Consider the following 26,247-nt stretch of genomic DNA (forward strand, 5'->3'; position numbering starts at 1 on the left):
CGAACTGCCAAACTGCTAGCAGCCGGTGATCAGCAGAAGTAGCCTGCAGTACTGCATTCTAATGACTGTGCCACCACGGCTCTTAATAGGTAATCCTCTATTATTGATTGATTGATTGATTGATTGATTGATTGATTGATTGATTCGATTTATATGCCGCTCTTCTCTGGAGACTCAGGGCAGCTTACAATGCATTAAGCAATAGCCTTCATACTTTTGTATATACCTGCTTAGTATAAGGTGACCAGATTTTAACATTGGTAAAGAGGGACACCATTGACCGGGGGGTGGGGGGGACAAGATACATATTCTAGTTGCTAATGAAAGCCAAACCAATTGAAACTACCTTTCCCTCCAGCAAAGGATAAAATTGCAGTTACATTTAGGAGCAATTAAAATATCCTCTACTCCAGAATCCTTTCATTTTATCTGGCAGTGGACCAAAATAACGTCACACTATTGCTATTCAACTGTCCATTCATCTATCCTTCCTCTCGCTTCTATAGATGACCCTGAACACCTGTTAAGGGACATCTGGGAGCCTATCCCGCCCAGTCCCAACGAGCAAGTAGTTCCCCTTGCAGTCACATGCCCGCCACCTCTTCCAGCCAGCGTCCTCCACATTCCCAAGGGCAATTGCCTTTCCTTTGTGGCTCGCTCGCCTTGCTCTCGAATGGAAACGGCGACCGCTCCTCGTGTTTATTTGCGCTTACCAAGAACCTTGTGGAGCTGGTCCCTTGGTCGATGGCTCCCACTAGGGGACCAATCGCTTCCCCCTGGGCCACAGCAGCGGCCATAGGGAGGCTCTGTTGGCGCACCCCTGGCCTGTTTCCTAGGCGACCCTGCCCAAGCAAGAAGTGGCAGAGAATCCACAGGCTCTCACACTGGAGTCCTCAAAGCCAAACGTGCATGTCTTCTCAAAGGAGAGACTGAAGGCGGAGTAGAGGGCACTGCCTAACATGCTGCCACTCGGCTGCCAATCAGCAGGCGAACTGGAGTAGAAGGGGGTGGGGTTTTCCACCAAGTGCAGGAAATAGGCTAAAGGTTCTGGAGTGGGCAATTGCCTCTGAGACAACTGATCACATGCCTCTGACGTATCTGATGGGATTTCAGGTTAACTCGAGATTTGCTGGCTGTCACTGTCTCAGATTGCAAAACATTGGGGAGAGAATCGTTGCCTCCCTTGCCAGAAATTTAGAATGATTTCCACGTTCCTCTGCCTATTATGAAATAATCTGTCATTCCAGTCCATCAATATCCTGGCTAAATAGCCACATGGCTGCTGAAAACCATATATTCCCTTCCCGTTCTCCTGCCGTTCCCTAGCTTGTCGTGCATTCTTTCCAAAAATCAGGACTTTTTTAAAACGCCACGGGATGCAGGACAAATTGTTAAAAATTGGGACTGTCCCGCCAAAACGTCTGGTCACCTTAGCTTAGTAGGGCTTTCGGCCCCCCCAAGCAGTGTTCTTTTTTATTCAAAGTCAGCTTATTGCCCCCGCAATCCGGGTCCTCATTTTACCTACCTCGGAAGGAGGGAAGGCTGAGTCAACCTTGAGCCTGGTGAGATTTGAACTCGCAGTAATTGCAGGCAGCTGGCAGCTAAGTGCTACTTAACAGCACTTTAGGCTCTTTTTAATCTGTTTATCATCTATCTATATCTATCTATCTATCTATCTATCTATCTATCTATCTATCTATCTATCTGTCTGTGCAAAAAATTAAAATCTCGGGTGTTTTCCCGCGGGATTTTAATTTTTTGCATATGCACACCCGCGAAAACTTAAGAAGACATATCTATCTATCTATCTATCTATCTATCTATCTATCTATCTATCATCTATCTATCTACTGTATCTATCTATCTATCATCTCTCTCTCTCTCTCTCTTTATCTATCTATCGATCTCTATCATTTATCAATCTATTATCATCTGTCTATCATCTATCACCTATCATTTATCTTAGTGGTGGGTTTCAAATTTTTTTACTACTGGTTCTGTGGGTGTGGCTTGGTGGGTGTGGCAGGGGAAGGATACTGTAAAATCTCCTTTCCCACCCTACTCCAGGGGAAGATAACTGCAAAATCCCCATTTCCTCCCGATCAGCTGGGATTTGGGAGGCAGAGAATAGGTGGGAGTGGGGCCAGTCAGAATTTTTACTACCGGTTCTCCGAACTCCTCAAAATTTCCACTACTGGTTCTTCAGAACTGGTCAGAACCTGTTGAAATCCACCTCTGATTTATCATCTATTTATCATGCATCACCTTCATGTCTTGACTCCTAGCAACTGTCTAGATGAGTTCATTTTTGGAAGTGATTTGCCCATGTGTTCTTCCTAGGGCTGAGAGAGAGGTTCTGGCCCAGAATCACCCAGCTGGCTTCATGCTTAAAGCAGGACAAAACTTCCACTCTCCTAGATTTGGGCCCGATGCTTTCAACCACTAATCAAATTGATTAGACAGTTTACATAATTGAGATTAACAATATGAGGATATCTATTGCTTTCAAGTTCATTTTCCCCCTGTCCATTTCTAGGGTATTTTCAAACTGCTGCCTGAACTTGTTGGAATAATATTAAGCAGGAGGATTGTCTAAATTAGGTAATAACAATTTGGATGCAACCCATTCTCCATTTCTTCCTAGCACTCTCACATCTAAACTCAACTAAACCCTGATCTTCCCACATCTTTCAGCTATTGCAAAGCAGTCACATATAACTTAGCTAACCCCTAAGACTTGCTGTGACCAAATGAGGAAAAGGAAGGGCAAATATACTATGCAAATAAATTAATCCAACTCCTGAAAAAAATGTACTTTATGTATATAGAAATGTCTTCCCTTTTCCATGTAAGTAAAGTAACAAGAAATGAGGCCCAAACCTCAGATATATGAAAACTTCTATGCATGTGTCAAGACCTGATCCATATTTATTAATACAGAGATAGAGAAAAAAAATGATACAGTGCTGGCTCCTTAGCTATGTAACGATATATTTGGACCTATTATTTTCTTTTCTCTTATCCTGCTTTAAATTCCTTTCATAAGGGCTTTAGTTTCTGTTGCTGTTTTTACATTGGTAATTTATTTATTTACAATTTACATTCAGAGATTCAGGCAGTTGAACAGTTTATTTCAATGGATATTTATGACTTTTGACAATGCCCTTTGAGTGCAACATTTACAAATGATGATTATCTATAGTCAATGACTTAGTCATTATTTCTAGGTTTTGGGTTGGCAGGAGACAAAAAGGTCTCATTAATTAATTTTACCCATTTAATTAATCATTTTTTCTTCCTTTAATCCCTTGAGCTTTGTCACACAGAATGGCAATGAATTTCTGATGAAAATCCATGAACAGTAGACATCCTGTAAGCATGTTCCCGGAGTAATGACACCTCCACAGCTCAAGCACAGTTCATTTGATCAATTTGTAGGTGGTATTAAGGTAATTTATAATAAAAAAAAACCTTTCTGCCTCTTGGGTAATGTAGCCATTTAAAAATGCAACTACAAATATAATGATTGCAATTAAATTGTTGGTAAACACCTCTATTCTAAATTAAGGCTGTCTGGCAATTGAGGACTTTGACCATGAAAGTCAGCAAAGCATTTTTTTTTTAATGCTTACTTTCACAAATGAATAAATAAAGCTTTTCTGTGGTGTTTAAATGCCGTGAACTATGTAAATGATATTTACATATCATTTACATTTGTTGGAGAGACAGAAGAGAAGAGAGATTGGAGGAGAAAAGAAGGATATGGCCTAATAGCTAAATTGCTGTGATAACCCAGGGAGAGGCCTCTTGAAAGATCTGATTCACTTCATTTTCTTTTCAGAGATGCTAACATTGAGACAAAGTTATACATAACAATGCCTTATCTGACTCACTTGGTATCTTTTACCAATTGAGGCAAGAAAACAAAATGTTAAAATATGAAATTCGGGTAGCTCTGTAACCTTGGATTGTTGAGACAGATCGAGACAATGAAGGTTCATGTTCTGAATTAATGGTGAGATTCAAAAACCTGAAAACACCATGCTCTCTCAGTAGCGATTGCAGATTGAAACCATTTCGCTTTAGCTGAAGAGTAAGCTAGAAATAATAGAAATAGTAAATAGAATACTGTATATGAAAGGTCAGGAATGACAGTTCTGTATTTTCTGAAGTTACTAGGAAGAGAAATTAAGGGTGTCAGGACCAACTAATTCTACTCACGCCTACTCAGGAGGTATAGACTTGGTGCCATGTAAGGTTTTCATAAATGAACTCTTACTTTGGATGGGTCTCGGTTTCCTTGAGACCAAATGCAATTCCTGACAAGCTGCATTACAGTCACTCGGTTCCCATATACTATGTGGTTACAAATTAGTTTTAATTAGTAGTACTGCTGGCCCTTTTGATTTGGAATGTTTCTTAGGTAGAGTGGAACAATATAAAGAGAGTGTATCATGGGGTCATCCTCATATCTTGCTTGCTATTATGGGGATAATAGCAAGGGAGATATGAGGATAACCCCATAATAAGCCCACATTACATAGTTCCACATGATAACTGTCTTCAAGAGATGTATCTTCAGGATGCTATATATGTCTCCTAATTACAGCCATGGAAACAGTCCAAAGTGGCTTTCATGTTTCATTGTTAAGTGGTGTTTTCCCTCTCCTCCTGATTCAAGTCCTATCGTTCAAATCATCTATGACACTTCATTATTGATGTGGTCAATAACATAGGAATCTAACCAGTTCTCATTGTTTTTTGGAGAAAGATAGGTGGAGGGGAATGATTGGGCATAGCATTACTCCAGAAGAATGATAGATCTAGAGCAAAATAAAGATAGGTAAAGGAAAGGGAAAACATATCTTGGATGATAGTGCTTAAAAGGGGCATTATCTTATGAAAACAATGGACCAATAGAAATGAAAAGCAAAGGAATTAGAAGGCTGACAGCTTTTACTTACAGAGTCTAAATCATAATGATGCCAGTGCCAAAATAATTATACCAGTACTTAGCTTGAAAAATTTGGAGGCAGAAACATGAGAAGTCCAAGATTACCCAAAGGCAAAGAGCAAACAATTCCATGAAACTTACTTCAAAAATCAAACTGAAGACATAATCACAGGGTAAGAAGCAGAAAGAGTTTGCAGGTCAGGAAGTAGGGGAGCAATTTACAACAAAAGGAAGAGATCTGGAGCATGATCTTATATACTGTAGTCAGAGTGCTTGGCTTTACTTAGTTAGAGGAGTCAACAACTCTCAGCATCTCCATGCTCAACCCTAATTAGTAATGGCATGATTTAACACTTGACATTCTGCCAAAGACAGGTTAAAGTACTTTATTATGGGAATCATTGACCATCTGTGCTCAGTCAGACCCATCACTCAGAGATGGTAACCTAACTACTATCACTTGAACTACAGGCTGAGTATCTGCTAGCTCTTCTTCTTCAGCCTCAGAATCAGAGGTGCTAGAGTGATAAACCACGTTGTGTGGGAGCACACATTGGAAAAACATGATTGGCTATTTTCCCTGCCAGTAAATAACCTTGGGTAAGAGAGAACAGAATGAAGGAATATATCAATTACCACATTAAAATTGCCCCCACCAGCATATCCACAGAGACAGCTGTCAAGATTCCACTTACAATATTATGATGTAAGCCCTTCTCTTTTTGTAAATATCAATATTGCACTCATGTTCAATTGAAATGTGTCTTGCATCACAGCATTCATTCTGTTATTCTGCTGTTTTTGATCCCCTACAATAGATCAACTGTATTGAGTTAATCTGTAGGGAGAGAACTACCCTCTCCCCAGACTTGTTGATCAGACAAGTTGGGTGTGATGGTGAGTGCAATTGCACTGAAGTTGGGTGTGAGGTGAGTGCAATTGCATCTAGTAACTGTCAGCCAGACAATTACAACTTTGCAAGACTCTATTGCTTTGTCATCACTTCCTGAGAACAGATGGGACATCAGTGAATGATTAACCAGGTAAAACTTCAGCAGGTAGCCACTGTGAGCGGAGAGGGGAGAAGAGATTCAGAGCCATAAGAGTTGTCCACGATAGTTCAAGTTTTACATCAGAGAATTCCTCAAGCTGATGTGAAGGATAAGCCAATGGTCTGAAGACAGGTCAAGGAGCAAACACAACAGAAATACAAATCCCAAGTTGGAGAAGTGTGTCCAACAAAGATTTTAGTTATATAGTGCCAGATAATGGCATAGATTAAGGACATTACTGCCTTCTACTATGAACAAGTTGTGCTGATTGCTTTGCTCTGCTCTTCATAGCTTCCATGGTGTTCTTAGTGAAGTATCCTATACCAGTTCTTTCAGTTTTGGAAGGAGATAAGTGTCTACACTTTTAATTCCATTTGATTGTTTCCTCTATTTGATCATTCATTTTTTCCTTTCCTGCTCTTGATTCTGAACTTCCATCTGTGAATCAGAAACCTATTTATAGGGTTAGAATTTCTATTGGCAATGGACTTTATCCAGACCAGAAATGATCATTTCTACTGAAGATGGATTATTCATCAGGAAAATTGCACTTTGTTTTCTAACATCTCTTTAATTAGCAATAAATTGTTCTTCTCATTTCAATCACTAGAATTATAAAACTTCTTTGATGCTGTTTTTAATTGTCCAATGCTTTCAAATATAAATAACATCAAATAAAATTGTAGGCTATTGGCCTCACCCATATATTTATAGGTTGTGTAGACAATATTCTGAACAAAAGCGATGTTTTAAACATGATTTGACTTGGGAAAAGATGTGCATAGTAATTATCAGTGAATCTCTAAGACTGAAATAATGTTTCAGTTATTTATAAGGTAAAATTTATCCCATCAGCAATGTTAGGTAGCATCAAATTGTCAAGATGAAACACTTCAGTGGGCAGCTTGCATATATGAACAATCTCTGCAAGATAAATTCTTGCATTTATGACATTATCATATTCTACAGAAGAATAGTCAGAAATGCTGTTTCTGCCTAGTGGAGATGCTTTTCCTTTCTCTCTTATTTTAGGAAGAACATTTAAAATTGCAATTCCATTCTCCTTGACACTCCCCAATTGACAGGATCCAGGAAGGACATCGACCACCTGACCTTGTTGAATGATAAACTCAGCCATTTTCCAATATAATTTGCATGTACCTTCCCCAATGTTTGCTACTAATTCATCATGATATATGATGTAAACAAAGTGAGTGAAATCAACTCATATGAATTATTCCAAAAGAGATTAAAACCTGGCTAAACAATTAAGAAAAAGAAGAGTTGCTTATAATATCATAATAATATATAACCATAATATCATCATAATATAGAACATTTTCTCATTAACTACAAAAAAGTTGCCATGGGATATAATTAACATTGATCATTGGAAGGAGTCCTTTGACTTAATTGATCCAAAGTCAAAGCAGAACCTTACATCTTATTAGCATGACTGACCAACCAATCTTATTCTGAAGGTGGTGGAGTACTTCATCATTTATATTTTAGTTAATATTGGCTGGTAGTCTCTATTTTCCAAACAAATAACTAAATCAGAAAAAAACCCACATTGTTTAGTCATATATTATGATTTCAGCATTGACTGCAGGCTGGTGAAACCTGAAGAGAGAAGGAAGTTCATTTAAATCATATCCTTTCTTTCCATGGCATCCAGGGTAATATTAATCCTGCATTATTTTTTATTCATGGAAGTCTCTGGAAAAAGAAAGAGTGAAGAAAAGTTAAAATACAGAAGTATCTATTAGAATTATCCCTCAACTGAGTAGCTTTCCTGATTTAAAGTAAAAGCACTGTTCTAGGTAATCATTTCAAATATGTTTATTTGTACTGTTAATACAAAAATCAATCAAGCATTAAACCAGGATATAATTCCTATGTCCGTATGGGTTGGGGGAGATAGACTTTGGACATATTTGTTACACTGAGAATTTTCTAGGAAGAAAATTGCTCCTATACAAAATGGCTACCAGTGTAGTAAAATGCTTTTGCCCTTCACAATTGGTTGATTATAAAGTTAGTGTTGACTGTTAGATAATATTTCTCCATGATGATTGATCCCTTACCTGGCCTTTCGGGTCTTCTAATGACTATCACTACTGTAACTGAGTGTATCCACCTTCCTGCTGATCATCTTATTCTTCTCTTTTTTTTACACTTTCCACAGCATTAGAACTTTCTCCAGAGAGCTAGGTCTTTGCATACTGTATCTGAAATAGATACTTTCAGTGTTCTCATGTCACAGCACTGAGTTGATGGATCATTTGTTTAATGATCCATTAGTTTGCTTTATTGACTGTCCATGATATTCTCTGGAGTTTTCTATAACACCAAAGTTCTAGAGAGTCAGTGCTCTTCCTATCTTGCTTCTTCAAGTCCAACTCTTGCTTCCATAAAGTGTCACAGAAAATACCATTCTGATTGTCCCAAAGATGCTTTTTTTTTCAAAAGGCAACTGCACTTTCTTGTTTTCTTTGAAGACATTTCACTTCTCATCCAAGAAGCTTCTTCAGCTCTGCAAAGCTAAATGTCTATGGAAATTTTCAGTCATCCAGGTCATGGCTGTCCCAAAGGTGCTTTTTTTTTTTCAAGACGCAACTGGACTTCCTTGTTTTTCTTAAAATCAGAGGCGAAGAAGCTTCTTGGGTGAAAAGTGAAACATCTTCAAAAAAAAAAAAAAAAAACAAGGAAGCCCATTGCCTCTTGGAAAAAAGCACCTTTGGGACAACCATGACCTGGAGTACTGAGAATCTCCATAGATACCATTCTGATTACATAATTCTCATCTTCCACAATCCTTTCACAATGCATCCTGTGATATTCATTTTTGTGCACATTTTTCTGGGAAAAAGTTAATGTTACAAACAAATCTGCAGCTAAGTGCTATTTTTTATTTCTTGAGGATACTTATGGTACTCAAAGGCATTCTTGCAAATATCAAGAGAGAAACTGGCACTTTGATTTGCAACATCCTACTTTTTTAGATTTAATTAAAAAGATCTGATATAAGCAAAGTCGAATGTTGCAGATACCAAGGAATGCAACATGGATATTATTTTGGTGAATCTGTCTGTCTGTCTGTCTGTCTGTCTGTCTGTCTGTCTGTCTGTCTGTCTGTCTACTTACCTCCTACCAATCATATAGGAACATGTATGAAACCAGAGAAAGTCAGTCTTATTGCCACTGTGGATATCAGCTTGTAACACACTGGAAAATCTTGAAATATCTACCCATTTCTCAATTATCAGGAAAATGATTGGCTACCTCCCAATCCATCAACCTATCCCAATCTATCAAGGAATTATTAAAGAAGTTAATACAACCTTGTGAATACAGAGATGCATTGGAAGCCAAATAGATAAATGCAATTACTTTGTCTTCAAGATTCCTGTAATCTAATCCCCTTTCCATTTTGATAAATCTTATTCCAGAAAGCTTGATGAGAAACTTGTATTCTGCTACTAAAATAGCAATAGACTTATATACCACTTCGCAGTGCTTTACAGCACTCTCTGGGCAGTTTACAGAGCCAGCATATTGCCCCCAACAAGCTGGGTCCTCATTTTACTAACCTCAGAAGGATGGAAGGCTGAGTCAACCTTGAGCCCTATCAGGATCAAACTCCTGGCTACGGGCAGAGTCAGCCTGCAATACTGTATTCTAACCACTGTGCCACCAGGGCTTCTTGATACCACCCTCCAAATCATCCCTGCACACAAGTACCATATTTAGAGAAGATTTTTATTTGGAGCACTGAGTAGAGAAATTAAGAAAAGGCAGAAGAGCGTTTCACTGTTTTATTTTTTCTTTTTCTTTCTTTCTGGGAACAATTGGGGAATAAAAAGTCTCTGCCTCTTTTCTAACAGCTTCAATAAGCAGGTATAGAAGTCTTGGAGGAATCTTAATTACTGCTATAGAGATGTAGATAAGGTAGCAAACAGCATAATGATTGCCTGAGATTCATTTTCTAATGCAATCTAAATCTCAATGTAAGAATAACCCCCACCTGTTCCAAGTTCTCCAGAAGTGCAGAGACAGTTGGGGAAAAAAAGACAAAACTTTTATTGCTGAACTAGAATCTCCGTAGGAACAGACATGTTATCTGCTTTCTCCCCTTGAACAAATGATTATATTTTGTTTCTTTTTCAAGCACTTGTACAAATTAGAGAGAGAAAGTTGCTAAAGGAAAAATATTTCTGCATGAGTCTGAATGTTCCTGAAAGCAGGAATCTAATCCCAGCAATGACTAGTGAATCGGGTTTCACAATTAAATCTGAAAGCAATTTTATTTAAAGCAGCTGCTTCCTTTGTTGTTTTGTCTCTTTTTTCCAAAGCTCCTTAAAAGGGAGTGAAGTTCTTAATGCTTCATACTACCATATGTGGCGGACGTGCCCAAAAGCTAAAAAATGCTGGATGAAAATATATACTTGGTTGGAAAAAATGACAAAGCAACATATAGACTTGAAGCAAGAGATATTTTTGTTGGGCATTCTACCAGAAAAATATGATAAAAAGATTATATATCTGGTCTTGCATATATTAACTGCAACTAGAATTGTATTTGAACAGCAATGGAAAAATGATTAGATTCCATCTGAGGGGAATGTAATTAAGTAAATATTAGAAATGGATAGACTGATGCTCACTATTAAGAATAAAGAAGAATGAATATTTTTTGATATGGGATATATTCTATCAATGGCTAATCTTTTTGCTGTCATGTGCCAAAAGTGGGGGGAGCATGGGGGGTTGCATGTGCGCGTGCCCACACCCATAATTCAATGCCCCCCACACCCAGCAGCAGGCGCATGAGACTCCCCCGCACATGTACGCATAACCCTCCCCCACACACCCCATTTTGGGCCTAGCAGGCCTCCCTGAAGCCTCCAGAGTGGAAACAGCCCATTTCCAGACTTCCAGTAGGCCCATTTTTCACCCTCCCCAGGCTCCAGAGGCTTTCCTGGAGCCTGGGGAGGGTGAAAATGGCCTCTCCACCCCTCCGGGGGCACTCTGGAGGCTGAAAACGCCCTCCCGGAGCCTCCGTGCGAGCCCTGTACTTATCTGGCATCCAAAATGGGCCACGTGGAGACTCCTGGGAGGGGAGGGGCATCATCGGTGTGGCCAGCCGAAAAATCAGCTGGCCGGTGCATGGGCATGCGTGCTGGAGCTGAGCTAGGGCAACGGCTCGAGTGCCTGCAGATATGGCTCCACGTGCCACCTGTGGCACATGTGCCATAGGTTCGCCATCAGGGGGCTAGACAATAGAAACAGAAGTTAGAAAGGAGGAGATATAAAAAGAGGAAATGTTAATGTGGAGAGTTGTTAAAGAAGATGATAAGTATTATATTATTATATTGTTAATATGGTGATGAATATTACAATAAATATGTGGGCTATGATTGTTTAAAGATAACTGTAGCCAGATCACACACTGTTTGATGGAAATTGAATGTTATATAAATAAAACAAATAAAACATGGAGAAAAAAAAAGAACTTAGAGAGAGGGTTGCTGAATTTCTGCATGAGTCTGAATGTTCCTGAAAGCAGGAATCTAATCCCGGCAATGATTAGTGAATCAGGTTTCACAATTAAATCTGAAAGCAATTTTATTTAAAGCAGCTGCTTCCTTTGTTGTTTTGTCTCTTTTTCCAAAGCTTCTTAAAAGTGGATGAAGTTCCTCACGCTTCACTGAAGCACCGGTGAACATGGACAGGGGCAGGGAAATGGTAGGAAAATTACTTTTCCCACAGAAACTCAAATGAGGAGAAAGGCAGCAGGAGAAACCTTCCTTCTTAACTAAATGGCTACACTGCTGAGAGTTCATCATTCACTCTCCAAGGAACAAGGGACACCTCTTTCTCGATAGCAGAAAAGTGGCATTGTTGATGCCGAAGTGAAAATGAGATGTCTCTGGGGTTTACAATTGATTGCACCCTTCAGTGGACTGATGTCTCCTCAACTTTCCTTAGGCATAAAAAGCATCAGCGACATATTTCAACTGAAATATAACACACTCGGATTGTTAGTGTACATTAATAAAGTCACCCAAGGTTTACCTTTTAATCAGGCTAGCATGAGAACCTTATTTATGATATTGAATCATTATTTAGATCCAAACAGTGAAAAATGAGACAAACCAGAAGCACTGAAGAAAGTAGAAGGTAGAGCTGCTATAGGAAGACTCAGAAAATATTTCATAAATTTTACACCTCTTGTAGGGAAAAATACCATCACTAGTGAAGGGTAAGATGTTGTCTAGGAGAAAACCACACTATATTTCTGAACCAGGGAGTTCTACAGTTTAGATGTACCATCCAGAATATGCATTTATCTCATTTGTTGACTCTATCTAGTAGTATGTTACCAGGTTTTAATGGAGTATGTTGGCACATATTCTATCAGAACTTGAATTCAGATAGCATGGGGAAGTTGCTTTCTTATAAACCAGATTGCTGAATGCAGGCCAACTGCCATGGAAAATGGCCTGTTATAGACTCCATAAATATCCTGGTTTGTTTGTTTTTTTCCTGTAGCCTGCCTTGTGTTACAAAGAAAAGTGAATAGGTTGTTTTCATGAGTCACATGGCTTAGTTCTTCCTCATGTTTAACTGAATTATGTGCAAGACTTGCCATGCTATAATATTTCTTTTTTTTTCCTTTTTTTAAAATTTGATTTATATGCCGCCCTTCTCCGGAGACTCAGGGCGGCTTACAATGTGTTAAGCAATAGCCTTCATACTTTTGTATATTTATACAAAGTCAGTTTATTGCCCCCACAATCCAGGTCCTCATTTTACCTACCTTAGAAAGGATGGAAGGCTGAGTCAACCTTGAGCCTGGTGAGATTTGAATTTGCAGTAATTGCAGGCAGCTGATGTTAATAACAGTGCTTTAGTCTGCTGCGCCACCAGGGCTCTTTGAAGAGTATGTGTTTGTGTATGCATGTAATAAATATAAAAATAAACAAAAGACTCCTCATGGTACAGTTGGATCAAGCAGCATTCTAGCCTGCCCATTTATTTATTTAGGATTATCCTATTTTTACTTGTAAGATACACCAAGGTGTTTTTTCCTGTTTGTCTGTATGGAGCTGGGAGTTAATTATGAGCCTCTAGTTCCTGCTGGCAAACAAAAACCAATAGGGATTAAGCTGTTTGCTTTCGATTTACAAGGAATTAGAGAATGTGTGCAGCAAATTTTTCCACATATAAAGGACTTTCCTGTGGCTTTTAGATTTGGAAAATGATATTTAGCAGCTCAATCTAAGGCTTAATGAGGAAAATGTCACTCCTTTGTTTGTAAAGACATTTTGCTTATTAAAACTGAAAAGGCTGTACAAGCTGCTGTGGATTCCTTCCCAGGAATTTGAAATGAAGTTGAAGCTCCCCCATATAATTGGTCTCAAAACAGCCTACAGATTGAACTAACTGGTTCCACTTCCCATTATGGTATCTATTCTAGAAAATGCAATGGCATTTTCTCCTGCATTAGAGCAGAACCCAAAAGTTATCTTCCCTTTTTAAAATTTCAGGTTCAATATGGTGAAAATGACAAATGCATAATTGTTGTATAGGCATTCAGTGTTTGGATTTGATCAATTAAATATTCCTTTTATGTCTGACAGACCAGACATTTCTGCCTGTTCTCCTATGAATGAAAAATAATTTCAAAAACTTTATAGAAAATAAGTAACTGTATCTGATAATTCAGAGTGTGAAGGCAACAAATATTCATGGAAAACAGGGAGAACCAGCAGCACTTACTAGCATATTAATGGCATAAGAATGACACTGTCAGTGACAGAGAATGTAATGTGACATGTTATATACCCCCAGCAATCTAACAATAGCAATAGAACTTAGACTTATTTACGGCATCATAGTGCTTTATAGCATTCTCTAAGCAGTTTACAAAATCAGCATTTTGCCCCCAACAGTCTGGGTTCTCATTTTACCGACCTCAGAAGGATGGAAGGCTGAGTCAATCTAGAGCCAGTCAGGATCGAACTGCTGGCAGTGGGCAGAGTCAGCCTGCAATACTGTATTCTAACCATCATGACGCTAATCTAATTCTCCAATATGGATGATAGTGTCCATAGTACTTTTATCAGCCTCACTATTCAAACTCAGGGTTGAATATTAATAGTTGCAGCTGAAGACAAGGATTTGATAGAAATATGGACAGAAATCTATGTTGTCACTAAGAGTTGACAATGACTTCATGGTACCTAATCAATCAATGGGCAGTGGGCATTCATGGTACCTAATCAATCAATGGGTAGATATTGGTGACTGTTATACCTAGAGCAGTGGTGGGTTCCTCCCGGTTCCGCCCGGTTCTGCCGAGCCGATAGCGGTCATGATATGATGTCACTGAACCGGTTCTGCCCCCCTGCCCCCACGTTATTCTTACCTTTTATTTGGCCCCACCCCCAATCTATTGCTGCCTCCTGAGTCCCAGCTGATGAGCTGTAAGGAAAAAAACTGTTTAAACTCTTGCCATGGGGCTTCAAAAGGCCACCCTACAGCTGATCAGTGGTAAAAGGCAGTTTGGTGGTAGATTGGGGCCTCCAAAAACAAATGAGTAGACCGGTGCCTGCAAAAATAAATGGGTAGACCAGTGCCTGCAAAAATACATGAGTAGACCGGTGCCTGCAAAAATACATGAGTAGACCGGTGCCTGCAAAAATACATGAGTAGACCGGTGCCTGCAAAAATAAATGGGTAGACCAATGCCTGACAAAATAAATAGGTAGACGGGTACAGCTCTGCAAGCAGTTAAAAGCCTGGTAGACCAGTACCTCTGCTAAATCCTAAAGAATTGTCACATGACCATCAAGCCATACCCATAAAATAAGCCATGCCCACAGAACCGGTAGGAAAAATTTTTAGAACCACCTCTGACCTAGAGGGTTTATTCTAACATATGTAACACACACACACGTGTGTGTGTGTGTGTGTGTGTGTGTGCATCATTGAAATATGTAAAAAAGGGTGAATAACAAATGTTGGGGTTTTTTCCACATTTTTGTGATACAATAGAAGCAGAACAAGACTATTCATACTTACAGTATCTTGCCTTTTCTACATGACACTCAAATTGTCTTCTTTACCACTCCTGCACAGGTAGGGGAAGGAAGATGCTGACCATAAACTAATTTCAATTTGGTTGGCAGGAATGCACATTTATGAAGAACCAAATTGGAACCAGTTTGCATTCAGCAGCTTCCTACTTCATGCTTTGGACATGCTACAATAAAAGATAAAATAAAAGATTTTATGCTTCCTGGCTAAAATAAAATACAATAGAATACTTGTTGATTTGTGGCATAAAGTGCAGTGAATGACCAATCTTTTACCTGATAAGAAGACTATATTGTGAGGGTTATTATGCTATGCATTTCATCCCAGAGAAATCTAAGGTTTTTCAGACTGATAATAACAAGATGAACTAACCTGAGTGCATACTGATTTTGTGATAGCACCATTTTTCTGTTATCTCAACTATGGAGATTGAACTGCCTGGATGTTAATGCTGAATACATTCTGGGAAATAATTTCCTATGCTTTAAAGCTTTTTCGTAATGCATCTTCCACTATTCCTACTCTTTCTCTGATGGTTAAGTAAGGCTGATAAAATGGAGAGGAAGGCCTGACTTTCTAAAACAGAGTCTACACAAAAGGTCAGAACTACTGAGTGGGTTCAGATATAATTCAGAAGTGACATGAGGCAGGGAGAAAAACAGCCTCATTCATGCTAGGAAGATTGTGGGAAGAAAAATAAAATAGTGCAACATTTGTCCGTTCGTATTCCTGCCTTCATCAAAGGGAGAGCAGAAAAGACACCATGGAAAACGTTTCTTCAAGACTTTTTTTCCCTCCTGTTTTCTTCCCTTAGGTTTTCAAAAATCCACAGGAAACTGTGGAGGAAAGTAGGCTACAAATCTTTTCCACATAGCACTACTGAAGAGAGGAAAGGTGGTCTAATTTCAATGCATACTAATTGCATTTGAGGCAAATTAAAATTCCAGCATTCTTTTAAAATTCTTGATAGCTGGACATGCATTTATACTTTTAAGCATTTTTTATTTATTGACTTGCACACATTAGTATGTCGCTTACTCATACAACTCTAGGTGACTTACAATATTTTAAACTTTTACAAAATCCATAACATCTCAATGAATAAAACAATCCATAATAAATATATCTTTTAAATCCTGTTAATATAAAAATAAACTGGGGTAGGCTTCAAAAATTTTAGCAAGGGGTTCTCTGCCCAGTTGCTGGGTGGGCATGGCCATGGTGGGCATGGCCTAGTTGGCCTCCTGCACCATGGGGGGGGGCATTTTTGCCCTCCCCGGGCTCCAGAGGCTTTCCTTGAGCCTCTGGGAGGGCGAAAACAGCTTCCCCAGGCTACAAAGGCCCTCTGGAGGCTGGAAAAGGGCCCATTTACAGCCTTCCCAAACTTCTGGTAGGCCCATTTTTCATCCTCCCTGAGCCTCCGCATGCGCCCTGCACTTACCTGCATCCATAACAGGCTGTGTGGGGACTCCTGGGAGGGGAGGGGTGGAGTGGGCATGGCCAGCCAGGAATGGGATTTGGGGGTTCTCCAAACTGCACAGAATCTTAGCTAGAGGTTCTCCTGAACCCCTGTGAACCCCCAACAGCCCACCCCTGAAAATAAAAATAAAAAACTATTGCTACCATTATGTAGGATCTTCTTGTATGAATACTCTCTAAAATATTGTTTTTCTATATAAAGGACATAAAGGGGAAGACACATCTGACCTCATGGGGATTTCTTCAATCTCTCCTTATAAGACCTAAATTGTAAATGTAGGTCAAAGGTGAGCTAAGGCTCACCTTGATAAGGAGCTTTGTGCTCTGGAGGTGATGTAGTTCTGGTTGAGGTGTTTCATTTCAGAGACTCCTTTGGTTATCCTATTAACTGGAAAAAGCTTCCAGTAGTAGTAGTAGAAGTATTAGCAGAAGTATTGGAGGAAGCAGACTGAACATGCTAAGACAAGTCGTATGACCACCTCACTGTTAAAAATGGGGTGTTGCACTATTTCCTATAGCAATTTTAAAGGATTGTTTCACTTCAAGCATTGAAGGATGTGGAAAGCATCCTTTTAAAGACTGCACAGGTCTGTTATTTTCTACTCCTGTAGCATCCTCATCCCTTCTCCCCATCTTTGCAACTACTGGAGCTGGTATGAATTGTTCTTAAAGCGTGGTGCCCTGAGTGGACGCAGTGCCTGAGGTAGAATCTGAAATATGTGGAAAATAGAGTGAAATTAATACTTCCCTTGATTTAGAAACGATGGTTCTATGAATACATGCGCATATAGAGAGCTTTCTATTCCATTTTGTGATAAATTACATTATGCACAGAGAACAGGAATAAGAAATAGTAAGCAAAGGGTTTAAAGGATTTAATGAGAAAAGAGAAAGGAAATAGAGCCAAATCTAGCACATCAACACTATTTATTATACGTCTCCATACATTTAGCTCCTTGAAAATAATTCTTGCTTCCACGATGTCCATTGAATGTTTTAAACATTCCATTTTTTTCTTTAGAGTTTTCACATTTCTCTTTTTTAGAATTGTATTGCCTCCAAACGTCCAGGACTTTTTAAGTTTTTCACTTCCTTTTAATCCATTCTTTCTTTCTTCTTATATTTGTTTTTTTTTTAATTTGACCCTCATTCATTTTCTCAGTATGGCCAAATTACTATACTTTGTTGTAGCCCAGGAAGTTTTCTTGTACTATTTTCCATTTGCATATTTTTGTTTTTCATGTCAGGCACAAACAACCAGGTCCACATGTGAAAGATTCAAAATTACTGATTCATTGCCATAAGCCTATGCACATGGATATTTTCAAACTGATGCTTTGCACCTTCAATGGCATTCAAAGGATTTGGACTTTATTCTCTTGTGTCTACTTAGAGCAGTGTTTCTCAACCTTGGAAGCTTGAAGATGGATGGACTTCAACTCCCAGAATCCCCCAGCCAGCGCTTCTGGCTGGGGGATTCTGGAAGTTGAAGTCCACCCATCTTCAATCTTCCAAGGTTGAGAAACACTGACTTAGAGACTTTAACCTGATTTCTCATTTGACTCCTCCCCATGGTTCTTCTGCCACTCTCTGATCCACATTCATGATATATCCAACTCTCACTTTATAAAACAATGTAAGGGAAAGCATACTGTTTTACGGAGTCAATTTCATTTTTTTAGAAAACAAATATTCTTTATAACAGTGCCACTCATTATCTTTTTTACAGGATTTGCATATCAGAAAATGTCACTTTCCATGTTCTCTTATTTTTTTGTAGCTATTCTACCAAGATTTACAGATTCATCTACACAGATTGTCTACCCTACCTGTTACCTATTCAGTATGCCTTGTAATTGTGCATTCTATTTTTGATGCTAAGCAAAGATATCTTAATTTTACTGCATTGTCAAACGTATACTCTTAATAACATCATGTAATTTACTTAATCTTTGATTCTGGTTCTCAGCCAACAATGAGGCTTCATCTGCATATGAAAATTCATGAATATTCACATTCCTGACCAATATGCCACTAACATCTCCAAAGCATTATTTATAAGTTTTTACATAAATTCAATATTTATTCATTATTTAAAGCGCCTGGGCAGGACAAGAAGCAATGGATGGAAACTAATCAAGGAGAGAAGCAATCTAGAACTAAGGGGAAATATCCTGATAGATAGAATAGTTAATCAGTGGAACAATTTGCCTCCAGAAGTTGTGAATCCTCCAACACTGGAATTTTTTTTAGAAGAGATTGGACAACCATATGTCTGAAATGGTTCAGGGTTTCCTGCCTGAGCAGGGGATTGGATTAGAAAACCTCCAAGGTCCCTTCCAACTCTGTTATTCTCTTCTCTTCTCTTCTCTTCTCTTCTCTTCTCTTCTCTTCTCTTCTCTTCTCTTCTCTTCTCTTCTCTTCTCTTCTCTTCTCTTCTCTTCTCTTCTCTTCTCTTCCCTTCCCTTCCCTTCCCTTCCCTTCCACTCCATTCCATTCCATTCCATTCCATTCCATTCCATTCACATGTCTTTATCTTACTCCCAGTTCACTTTTGAAACATTTGCAAAGAATTCTGTTTATTCTCATACATGTTTTATTTCCATCATATTCTATTCCTATGGAATATCCCATTTTCAGCTCCATATTCATGTAAAACATTCCATAATAAAAGCCTCTGAAGTAGCAAATGTGTAGTTTCCATTCAACACATTCAAATGTTTCTCAGTGATCAGCCAAAAGGAAGAAAAAAAATCCTGTGCTCAGAGGTGGGTTTCAGCAGGTTCTGACCAGTTCTGGAGAACCGGTAGCAGTTTTTACCGGTAGTAAAAATTCTGACTGGCCCCACCCCCATCTATTCTCTGCCTGCCAAGTCCCAGCTGATTGGGAGGGAATGGGGATTTTGCAGTAACTTTCCCCTGGAGTGGGGTGGGAATGGAGATTTTACAGTATCCTCCCCCTGCCACGCCCATCAAGCCACACCCACAGAACCGGTAGTAATTTTTTTTTAAACCCACCACTGCCTGTGCTCTTCCCCTATTCCTGATCACCCAATGGATACATACATACAGTTGCTGAGAAATGCAATTGCAATTGTTTTCTTTCGGTATGTTTTTTCAGTTTTCCAGTCCAACCTATAGTTCTAGGGTTCATGAGTAGTTTCACCTCAACCAGATGTTACCACCCATTAAGGCTGTCTATATTATAAATAATGTCAATATAGCATTACTATATACACACATTATTTATACTATAAATAATGTCGATACAGGGGGTCCATCAGGGTGCAGCATTGATGATGTTATCTAGTTTAGGTAATGAAACATTTGCAAGGAAACAACCAAGCTCAGAGAGCACTGGTGACCCCTCATTTTAACCCTGAGCTACAAATATTCTCCTTTATTGAAAATGTCAAAACAGTATGTGATTACGAATATAGTATATTAAAGAAGAACTAATGGATTATTGGCAATACTTACATGCAAAAGAATTTGATTTGTTCTCTTCTCAGAACAGATTTCCCCTAATCAGAACACCTAAATTAGTTTTCATACCCAACTTTAAGAAATAACTTATCTATAATATTTCAATGCAGCTTTATTCAATACACTGTATATGTTTTAAAAAACATCTCTCCCAAAATCACTTGGAGAGTTTGTGTATTATCTTTTTCTATGCCACAAATTATTTTATTTTGCTAATTCACATCCTTTCAATGTTGAAAAAAAGGATGAAAGATTCATTTTACGTCTGTATTTCAAGCCTCCAGAACAGAGCTGGGATTGAACATTGAAGGTGATGGAATCTCCACTTGTCAATAATATCTATTGTATATTATATCTGTTGTATATTGTGAAAGAAAAAAAGAAAGAAGGAAAGAAAGGAAGGAAAGAAAAAGAGAGAGAGAGAGAAAGAAAAGAAAAGAAAAGAAGAAAGAAAGAAAGAAAGAAAGAAAGAAAGAAAGAAAGAAAGAAAGAAAGAAAGAAAGGGATTATGAAAATGTAATTCTGGTAAAATAAGTAAGCGGAGCTGAACTGGAGTGATGGCTCACATGCCATCACGTGCCATAGGTTCTAGAGGTTCATTTCCCATGAAACCATATGAATGACTATAAGGATACCAAGCTGATTTATTCTATTCTTAGTCTCTAAACGAGCTTAGCTGATACACTTCTCAGCATTACTATATACACACAGTGTAGGTAAATATATTTTTGAATAAGTCATTTAAATAGTGACTTTTTCCCCTCAGATTAGAGTGCTATGTCATATCAATGGAAAAGTTAAAAAACAAAACAATTACATTCTAATCACAATGATTAATATCACTTAGCACTTTTACCAAGCTTTTCATCCTCAAAGCTCTTTTCTAATTAATCTTCACAACTGGATCAGGATGAATTACATGGTGTGAATAAATTATCTGACAAACCAGCTTTCCCCTTTGTTCCTGAATAATTGGAAACAGATCCTGATTTTGTGTATGTGAAAGTTTTAATTACTTAACCTGTTTTTGCTCTTTCTCCATTTCCATTCAATGAAGTATATTTACAAATTATTGTTTCTTCCTGAAAAGTAATTTGTATGGGTTTCCTCTCATCCTCTTTTATCTTTGGTCCTTGAAAAGTTTGTGGTATAAGTAGAAGCTCTATCGAAGTTGTTGGGGCAAAAGGTGAATCATGCTAACATAGAAAATATAACCAGGGATTTGTATGCATTGAAGTTTTTTATGGATGCTGAGGACCATTAGGCTCACATTGCTATGTGTGCTTGACGTGATAAAAGTTTAGTTTTCTGCTGTTCTTGACTTATCTAAACCCAAACCAGATGCATTTCTCCTCTGTATAGATAACAGATTACTTTACTTCTTTATTTGTTGGTTATCACCTTTAAAGCGCTCCATGGCATAGGGCCTAGCTATCTTCGAGACTGCCTACTGCCACCGACGACCTCCCACCGACCCGTGCGCTCCCACAGAGAGGGCCTCCTCGGGGTGCCATCAGCCAAACAATGCAGGCTGGTGACCCCCAGGGGGAGGGCCTTCTCTGTGGGGGCACCTACCCTCTGGAATCAGTTGCCCCCTGAGATAAGGAGAATCCATGACCTCAGTGCCTCCGCCGTGCCCTTAAAACTTTCTTTTTTCAACAAGCCTGGCTGGCTTAATTTCTTTTTAAGGGTTTTTTAATTGTTCTGTTTTGCTTATCGTTTTAATTAATGGGGCCAAATCTATATATATTTTTAAATGTGTTTTAATATTTGTATTTGATGTTTTTATCTGGCTGTTCACCGTCCTGAGTCCTCAGGGAGAAGGGTGGTATACAAATTCAAAAATAAAATAAATAAAATAAATTACCCTGTAGTGGATTTTAATAGCCCGAATGGTTACCATATATCTTTAAATATCCTATTGCTGAAATCTGTACCTGTTTCTTCGTTAAAGAAATTGGATTGCTTTTGTAGCTTGTTGTGCCTAAAAGTTTCTTCACACTTTTTAAATGAAGGTGCCAAGATAAAATTTCAAATTGTTTGAATTTGCAAAACTTGGATCAACTTCAATAAAACTTTTCTATTTCTTATCCCGTACCGGAGTATAAGACGCACCTACCTTTTTTGGTGAGGAAAAGAAGAAAAAGAAATCTCCCTCTGCCTCTGAGCAATTTGGCCTCCTTGCAGCAAACAGCAAACAGCCTGCTTTACTTTCATTTTTGTTTTCAGCATAGCTTGATTAGCACAAGGGAAAAAAAATCCGCTCCAGCAATTTACCTCTTTGTAGCAAGCAGCAGAGCCCTGCGCAAAACAGCTGAGAGCAAAAACAGCTGCCTACAATTACTACGAGTTCAATTCTCACCAGGCTCAAGATTGACACAGCCTTCCATCCTTCTGAGGTAGGTAAAATGAGGACCCGGTTTGTGGGGGCAATAAGCTGACTTTGTATAACATAGAACACCGCTTGGGGGGGGGGGCAAAAGCCCTACTAAGTAGGTACATACAAAAGTATGAAGGCTATTGCTTAAAAGCATTGTAAGCCACCCTGAGTCTCCGGAGAAGGGCGGCATATAAATCAAACTAATAAAATAAATAATAAATAAAATAATAAATCAGCTGAGAGTTGGGAGGCCGATCCAATCAACTTGTGCTAAATAGGCTGCGCTGAAACTGAAAGGAGCTAAATTTTCACTCTCTTTTAGGGGGAAAAAAGGTGTGTCTTATACTCCCAAAAATACGGTATGTATGTGTGTGTGTGTGTGTCTGTGTGTGTGTGTGTATATATATATATATATATATATATATATATATATATATATATATATATATATATATATATTTGTCTTCTTAAGTTTTCGCGGGTGTGCATATGCAAAAAATTAAAATCTCGGGTGTTTTCCCACGTCATTATAAATAAGTTGGTTAAAATATTTAAAATCCTACTTAAAATCCCACCTTAAAATCTTCTAAAATTCCCTACAGAGCACTCTGCAAGGTCCTTTAAAACCTCAGCTAAAATCCTACCAGTGACTTTAAAAGTTTTTCTTACAGCAACGTTTCGACAGGCTCACACCCTGTCATCTTCAGGCTCTGTTTCATGTAGCTTCCCATAGCTTCTATGGGAAGCCATAATTCCCTGCGCGGCCGCATTCTGGACCAGCTGGAGCCTCCGGGTGCACCCCAAGGGGAGCCCCATGTAGAGAGCATTGCAGTAGTCCAGGCGGGAAGTGACGAGTGCCTGAGTGACCGTGCGTAGGGAGTCCCAATCCAGAAAGGGATGCAACTGGCGTGTCAGGCGAACCTGATAAAAAGCCCCCTGGCCATGGCTGTCATATGCTCTTCTAAAGACAGCCGTGCATCTAGGAGGACACCCAAGTTGCGAGCCCTCTCTGTGGGGGCCAATGATTCGCCCCCGATAACCAGCGATGGCACCAGCTGGCTATATCAGGACGCCAGAAGCCACAGCCATTCAGTCTTGGAAGGGTTGAGTCGGAGCCTGTTTCTCCCCATCCAGGCCCGCACGGCCTCCAGGCACCGGGACATCACTTCAAGGGCATCGTTGGGGTGGCCTGGGGTGGAGATGTACAGCTGAGTGTCATCACTGTAATTTTCTGTTTTGACATACAGTGTCAAATAAGATATGGGAAAGCATAGGTGTGGAACAAGTTCCATGATTCCTCAACCTTCCCAGTTTTTTTTCCCCCTGTAGTGGCTCTGTAGAGGTTCTGTGGAGCAGTTCTATACACAGAACTGATCATTCAAGTACATCTGTTGTGAGACTAATGGGGAGCCTGGAAAGATTCCTATTTAAAATGTAACAATAACTTCCCAATGTAGGGATTTCTGGATCACTGATACACTGGCTGCTCTTGCATTCTCCTTAGTTTTACTTTTTACAGTCAGGGGATATCACTGCAGATGCACAATGTACGAAAAGACTTTATATTTATGTTCACTGAGGGCATAATTTCAGTGTGTGTGTGTGTGTGAGAGAGAGAGAGACTCCCCAACGGACCATCAGCCATACCATTTGGATTAACTGACATCCAGAAGAGTCCTATTCTCTTCCTCCCAATATGCTGGACTTCAATTTACTCTGCTCTGTCTCATTGAAGTCACTGCTTTATCTGAGGATCTCTCAGAGCACCCCAAGACGACTGTATGGTGTTGTTTATGAGAGTCATATATAGTTAGAATGACTAGGATGTGAAGTCCCATTTTGAAAATATTGGTTAATAATATTTTATTAGCTTAGGTCCCAAATGGAAAAAATATATGAAAGCAGGAGCTGTGGGATTTTAGCCTCCATCATAAACATGATTTTAGAACAAAAGGTCTGACTACAAATGATTCTCATTTCTTTTGTGCCAACTAACATTATATGAACAGCAGAATTTTATGGAATGGAAAGAAAGGAGGGGGAAAACAGAAAATATACATATGCTGCAGATAATTGGAAACGTTACCACAGGCCTTGAATTTTGAAATACGTTTTTTTTTTAAAAGGAAAGTACTTTTTCCATAAATGGCATTACCATTTTTGAACAAGCAAACAAAACTCAAGATCGGCTAGTGAAGGATGGGTAAACATACCCTCCCATAGCAAACAATGTTTAGAAACAGAGGTCAACACATTTCTCTCCATAGAAATCTTGTAGGAGCTGAATATCACAGAGATTAAAATCTTAAATCATTTACATTTTTCATCTCTGGAGGCTAAGAAAGCGACCATGTATTGCAGTCCTACCCTTTCTGGCCTTAATCTTCTTTCTAGTGTTGAGAAGCCAAGCTGCTGAATGAAACTGAAAAATGTAGCTGAAAGAAGTTACAGTGTTTTCTGTGACCTTGTGGAAATTATACCTTCCTTTCACTGCAAACAATACTTAGAAGGGAATCTGCCTATAACCTCAATATTGTGAGAGAGTGGGTGTATCTTGCAATCTATATAGAAGAGTCCAGGGAAAAAGGCAGAAGTGGAATATCCTTGTTCCTTTCCATATATTTCCATATACTATATTTTGGAAAAGCCAGAGGAGAAGCAAATAATAATAATAATAATAATAATAATAATAATAATAATAATAATAATAATAGCCTTGGTAGTACAAGGGTTTAAGGCACCCTGTTATTAAGCTGCTTAAGACCAGCTGCCTGCAATTACTGCAGGGTTCGAATCTCGCCAAGGCTCAAGGTTGACTCAGCCTTCCATCCTTTCTAAGGTAGGTGAAATGAGGACCCAGTTTGTGGGGGCAATAAGCTGACTTTGTATAAATATACAAAAGGATGAAGGCTATTGCTGAGCACATTGTAAGCCGCCCTGAGTCTTCGGAGAAGGGCGGCATATAAATCAAATTAAAAAAAAAATTAATAATAATAATAATAATAATAATAATAATAATAATAATAATAATAATAATAAAACAATTGGCGCTGACAAGATCACCATCGGTCAGCTGCAGAAGGCCACCTTACTGGGATCTGCTCGCATAATCCACCAATACATCACGCAGTCCTAAACGCTTGGGAAGTGTTCAACTAGTGATTTGTGATACGAAATCCAGCATGGTTATCTCGTTTGCTGTGTATACTGTCATTTGTGTGTATATAATAATAATAATAATAATAATAATAATAATAATAATAATAATAATAATAATAATAATAATGATGATGATGTTGCAGCTTCCTGCAATAACACCAGCGGAACTGCAATAAACTGCTGCTCGGAACATCATATATTTTAAGAAGATACTTGGTTGATACCTAGGACGCTGGCAGCAACCCGTATCAACCATTAGCACCAGTCAATCGTATTTGTGACACATTTTTAAATGTTCAGTTAACTGAGTTTCATGTTGTAATAATAATAATAATAATAATAATAATAATAATAATAATAATCCTAAACCACAAATTTTTCACTACAGAAGAATTAATAGCAATAGAAGAGAAAGCAATTAATGGTCTGAGTACATCAACAAAGAAGAGTAACATCAAGAATGATTTCCAGACTCAAAAGCAAATTGAGGAAGAAAGGGAAGAAGAGGATACTGAAATGGATGAAGATAAAGAACAAGGAAGCACTAAAGAACAAACAGCAACAGATAGTATTCAATTAGCTGGAAAAATAAAGCACCAAATGGAAGATGCTGAAAGAACACATTTGCCAAAG

This window comes from Pituophis catenifer, unplaced genomic scaffold (assembly GCF_029215685.1).
Source record: "Pituophis catenifer annectens isolate HBS135680 unplaced genomic scaffold, rPitCat1.0.hap2 SCAF_1, whole genome shotgun sequence".
Classification (NCBI taxonomy): Eukaryota; Metazoa; Chordata; class Lepidosauria; order Squamata; family Colubridae; genus Pituophis; species Pituophis catenifer.